This window comes from Pan paniscus, chromosome 13 (genome assembly GCF_029289425.2).
Source record: "Pan paniscus chromosome 13, NHGRI_mPanPan1-v2.0_pri, whole genome shotgun sequence".
Taxonomy (NCBI): Eukaryota; Metazoa; Chordata; class Mammalia; order Primates; family Hominidae; genus Pan; species Pan paniscus.
In genome coordinates this window covers 110,290,459-110,296,404 of record NC_073262.2, presented here as the reverse complement: position 1 = coordinate 110,296,404, position 5,946 = coordinate 110,290,459, and the positions used below count along the sequence as shown (strand labels likewise).

Genomic DNA, 5,946 nt, shown 5'->3' with positions numbered 1-5,946 from the left:
TGGCCTCCCAAAGTGCTGGGATTACAGGCGTGAGCCACCGCGCCCGGCCTGAACTGAACTTCTTCCCTCACCACAAGTCCTGTCCCAAGCCTATAAAAAAATCAAACCTACCTCAATGGGACATCCCTAACCTTGTGCCTCTACTCCATGCCAGGGGCCACTCTTGCTACTGAGATCTCTGGTATTTGTAGCCGCTTTGTCCTTATTGGTGGTGAAAAAATTTAAGAGGGGGCTGGATACAAATAAGAATAACTCGGGCAATTGTTTGGTAGGGTCTGATTTTTATCTACATCACGAAAATGCATTTTCTTCAATTACATGACACCTCAAAGAGAGTAATGGGCCAGGTGCGGTGGCTCACGCCTGTAATCTTAGCACTTTGGGAGGCCAAGGATGGTGGATCACCTGAGGTCAGGAGTTCGAGACCAGCCTGGCCAATATGATGATACCCATCTCTACTAAAAATACAAAAATTAGCTGGGTGTGGTGGCGCATGCCTATAATCCCAGCTACTCAGGAGGCTGAGGCAGGAGAATTGCTTGAACCCAGGAGGCAGAGATTGCAGTGAGCTGAGATCTCGCCACTGCACTCCAGCCTGGGTGACAGAGTGAGATTCTGTCTCAAAAAAAAAAAAAAAAAAGAAAGAGAGTAATGGTAAGAAGTCTTTACCATTCTTACTAACGATAACTATCTTTTTGAAAAAAACATCAAATGTGTTCCTTGCTGTATAGGACATCAAGATTTTTATAAACTCTTGTTGTCACCTGTCACCTCACTGACTTCGAGAGTCCTCTAAGGAAAAGAGATAAAATTACGACTCCACTCATTTAACAGCAGAGCTGCCCAGTGCCGAAACCAGGGCCGGGGGCCCCCATGTGCCATAGAACCTACAGTATGTCCACTGGGTGAATCTGGGGATCTAGGTTAGCATCGATCTGAAACCTTCTTTGACTCTGTCTCTTTCTTTTTTTCTTTTTATCTGAGATGGAGTTTCGCTCTTGTTGCCCAGGCTGGAGTGCAATGGCACAATCTCGGCTCACTGCAACCTCCACCTCCTGGGTTCAAGTGATTCTCCTGCCTCAGCCTCCCAAGTAGCTGGGGCTGCATGACGCATGCCATCACGCCCAGCTAATTTTTGTTGTTGTTGTTGTATTTTTAGTAGAGATGGGGCTTCACTGTGTTAGCCAGAATGGTCTCGATCTCCTGACCTCAGGTGGTCTGCCCGCCTCGTCCTCCCAAAGTGCTGGGATTACAAGCGTGAACCACCGCGCCTGGCCTCTTTTTTTCTTAACTTTTTTTTAGAGATGGGGTTTTGCTGTGTTACCCAGGCTGATCACAAACTCCTGGCTTCAAGAAATCCTCCTGCCTCAGCTTCCCAAGAAGCTGGGATTACAGGTGCGAGCTACTGCACCTGGCTTGCTGCCATGAGTTTGACTCAGCAGTTCTCTCTAAACTTGATGGGTCTAACCTCTCACCCCAATTCCATCCATGTCTCAGCTCCACCACTGTGGAAATTCTCACACATGCCACTGCCTTACTGCCATAAATCTTCCTCCCGTTGTTCCAGAAATGGGTCTACATGGGCTTTCACATGAGCTAAGTGCACATTTATCACTTTGGCTTGTGTTGAACATTGGCCGTAACCTTCTAAGTCACAGCAGATGAACCAGTGTGATTCATGCAAGAATGGTAGGAATGACTGTGACAAATGTTTGTCTTCAGAAAGACAAACATTATTTGTAGCTCGCTTGTGGTGGGAAAGTAATCTAATATGCAAAAGACATCTGAATTTATTAGGTTGGTATAGCTATAACATAACTACTAATATATGAGATTTTTCTCACAGACTGATAACAGCTTTATTGCATGTGAGTCCTTGTCATTTATTGCTTCCTAGTACTATAAAAACTGAAAATAGCATATTATTCCTTGACCAGCTGACATGAGTTTGTGATTCATTTGACCAGAAATGTGTCCTCTAACCACAGCACTTCAACTTATGGTCATAGTTGGTTTGACAATAAATTTAAAAACATAATTAGAGAGCACTTAGGAAATTGGTCTACTTACCTTGATTAGAGTTTCTAAGGTGGTTATTTAATGTGGGCCAAAACTCTACTTAAGTTTTGCAACTTTACAAAAGTTATGCAGATAAGTCAAAAGATCTAAATAAGTAGTTAAAAGGCCACGAACTCTCTTCATATTGCTTCAGCTCTTAACAGAAGGACCTGCCCAGGATCACACTCATATGTGTGAGAATCAGGAGGCAGCAGGTACACGAGAGGGAAAATGCTGTGAGCAGTGAGACTTTGGCACAAAGATGAAAATAACCATGTTGGCAACAGATAATGGACAGCGAGGAGGGATGACTGTTCCTCAGCTCTGCCCCTTTGCCTGTGCACGGAAACAGTGGTCCAGCAGCCATTCAAAGCGAACACGAGAGAAACAGATCTTCCTATTTTGAAGCCAAGAGTTTGAGACCAGGGCAACATAGCAAGACCCCATCTCTAAAAAGAAAGATCATGACTGTAAAGGGAAACTTGCATCAAGAAAGATTGGCATATAATGTTGGTAGGAATGGTCTGGGATACATTAAAGAGGAGAGCAACAGAACTTGGCAAAAAAAAAACTATGAGTGGAATTATTGACTTAGTACCTAGTAGTACTGTACCTACTAGTAGCACCTTTAATACTTAGCAGATATATTAAAACTGATTTTAAATCCCAACACTCTTGTTTGATTTTTGGCTTTTTAAAAAAAGAAATCAAAAGGATTGGGTGAGGCCAGGACAACTGCTGTTGTGAGAAAAGGGGGAAATTTTGAGGTTTGGCACTTATAGGTTCTTATTTAAGAATCCCATAAAAAATCCTGAGTAGATTGGCTGGGCGGGGTGGTTCACGCCTGTAATCCCAGCACTTTCGGAGGCTGAGGCGGGCAGATCACCTGAGGTCAGGAGTTCGAGACATGCCTGGCCAACATGGTGAAACCCCGTCTCTACTAAAAATACAAAAATTAGCTGGGCTTGGTGGCGGCCGCCTGTAATCCCAGCTACTTGGGAGGCTGAGACAGGAGAATTGCTTGAACCCAGAAGGCAGAGGTTGCAGTGAGCCAAGATCAGGCCACTGCACTCCAGCCTGGACGGTAAGAGTGAAACTCGGTCTCAAAAAAAAAAAAACCAAAAAAAACACACGAAAGTACAGTCAGGCTGGCATGTGGCTCACAGCTGTAGTCCCAGCACTTTGAGACTTTGGGAGGCTGAGATGGGAGAATTGCTTTAGCCCAGGGATGTTAAGGCTGCAGTGAGTTGCACCATTGTACTCCAGCTGGAGCGACAGAATGAGATCCTATCTCAAAATAAATAAATAAATAAATAAATATTTTAAAATACGGAAAAGTACAGTCAGAGGACTAAGATTTATGTTCATATATGTCCATTGCAACATTATTTATAATATCAGAAAACTAAAAACACTAAAAATACGTAACCATTCGTATGGCTAAATATCTTCACTTGATGAAAGATATGGTGTTTAAGAATTTATAATAAACCTTAACAAAAAAACCCTAAAAAGCAAGATACTGTTACATTGTATGTACAGAATATCTCAACTGTGTTTTAAAATAAAGAAAAAAAGATTTAAAAATATAAAAATATAAAAATTGTATCTACTTGGGGAAGACTATGTTTTTTCAGGAGAATGTATTATATATAGAAAGAATTTTTTTTTTAAAGTCCCATCAGTTTAATCACAATAAAAAACCCCAAAAGTGGAAGACTGAGGGGGCAGGGGAAGAGACCCCTGGGCCAGGGGCACGAGGAGACCTGCTCATGGCACCAGGCCTGGCCGCAGGGCCCCCCGGTATTGCTGTTGCTACGAGGTCGGGGGGCAGCAATTGTCCTGTGGGAGCCACCGTTCGCCTGGGTCGGGGACCCTCACTTCTTCTGGGGTGTGCTCAGCTTCTGCATGCCTCGGATCTTGTCCAGCAGGCCAGAGATGAAGGTCTCTGTGAGTTTGTAACAAGTCAACCAGCAGCTCCTTGACCCTGGCAGTACGGGCATCGTCACTCTCCATGTCCAGGAGCTCATCCACGTCAATTTCCAGTTCTGGGATCTCCTCTTCCTGGCAGTCGTAGAGGCGCGTGAGCTGCTCAAGGATCCACTCCTCTAGGTTAAGGCGCTTCCGTAGCTCCTTGCGGTCATACTTGACGGTGACCTTCACTTGGCGCCTCACTGGGCCCTCATCGTCCGCGCCGCCCGGGCCCTCTCCTGCGGCCCAGGGGGGCTCTGAAAGTAGACGCGTGGTCCTGGGCCGCCACTGCCCTGCCCGGGGTCCGGGGCAGCCAACGCCACGCCCCTCGCGGTGCAGCTGTCCGCCATGGCGGCCGCCGGGGCCACGTGAGCGCGTCCGGCCCCTCCCTGCGCCGCCGCCTCCGGGACGCCCGCCGGCTGGCTCGGGTTAGCTCGCCGGCTCCGCTCCGCGCGGCTCCGCGGCGAGGGCGGCGGCGGGGGCACCCGGGAGCAGCTGCAGCATGCGGAGCCCCCGGGCCTGGCCTGGCCGCGCCCCGCCCCCTCCCCGCCGATCCGCCCGCCCTTTGTCCCCCGCGGCCGCCCTAAAGAATGTTAAGGTTCCCTAGGACCAGATAGGATAACTTAATCATAAGATAAATACAAGTGAGGAAAGGAATTAGATGAAATAGTATGAAGGAAATAGAATTTAAGAATTCAAGCCTGGGTGCGGTGGCTCACGCCTGTAATCCCAGCACTTTGGTAGGCTGAGGCGGGTGGATCATTTGAGGTCAGGAGTTCGAGACCAGGCTGACCAACATAGAGAAACACTGTCTCTAATAAAAATAAAAATAAACCAGGCGTGGTGGCGCATGCCTGTAGTCCCAGCTACTCGAGAGGCTGAGTCAGGAGAATCACTTGAGCCCAGGAGGTGGAGGTTGCAGTGTATGGAGTTCATACCACTGCACTCCAGCCTGGGCAACAGAGCAAGACTCAGTCTCAAAAAACAGAATTCAGGGAAATTGGATTATCTATGTCTTTAATTTCTCACAAGTCAACTATGTTCACACAACCTGTATTTTTCATACAGTAGAGGCCTGAAATGCAAACCAATGACTTCATTTGTTGCCGATCCACAGCAACAGTGATGGACTCCAACGCTGGAGGAAAAACTGGCTGCACTGCGTTTATTAAGATACAGTAAAGAATATATTAACCCTGACTATTACTATACCCTGGACAATTCAAGGGATTTTTCCAGAGTAATATTCATAGATCAGATGCAATTTTCATTTGACCTACACTGTAGAATATAACTTTTGGTGCTAGTTTCAGCAGCACATATACTAAAATTGGAATGATGCAGAGAAGATTAGCATGTCCCCTGCATAAGGATGACATGCAAATTCATGAAGCGTTTCATATTTTAAAAATACCTATCAGGTACTACACTTAGTACCTGGGTAATGAAATATTCTGTACACCAAATTCTCGTGACATGAGTTTACCTATATAACAAAACCGCATAATGAGCCCCTGAACCTAAAACAAAAGTTAAAAAAGAGAAAAAAAAGAATATAATCTTTGGTTAAAAAGTGACTCCTACCTTGATTTTAAGAAAATTTTTATCATTTAGTTTAATTCCATTCAGGGATCATAAATAAATAGTCTAATTTTTTTACAAAAACCGAGACAGAATTTACATAGCAGCATTCACTCTTTTAAAGTATAAATTTTTGTTGTTGTTGTTTGTTTGTTTGTTGTTTGTTTGTTTGAGGCAGAATCTTGCTCTGTCACCCAGGCTGGAGTGCAGTGGCATGATCTTGGCTCACTGCAACCTCCACCTCCCCAGTTCAAGTGATTCTCCTGCCTCAGCCTCCCGAGTAGCTGGGATTACAGGTGCCTGCAACCATGCCCGGCTAATTTTTGTATTTTTAGT

General features: G+C 45.5%; 1 non-coding gene and 1 pseudogene across 1 annotated transcript; one reads left to right on the top strand and one right to left on the bottom strand.

Annotated features, from left to right (window-relative positions):
- Window positions 1–2,793: 2,793 nt before the first annotated feature.
- On the bottom strand, window positions 2,794–4,561 carry LOC100988817 (protein phosphatase 1 regulatory subunit 14B-like; annotated as a pseudogene).
- Window positions 4,562–5,329: 768 nt separating this feature from the next.
- On the top strand, window positions 5,330–5,436 carry LOC112439236 (U6 spliceosomal RNA). Its single transcript, XR_003027518.1, has one exon. It is a non-coding gene; the product is annotated as a U6 spliceosomal RNA (small nuclear RNA).
- The last annotated feature ends 510 nt before the right edge of the window (window positions 5,437–5,946 follow it).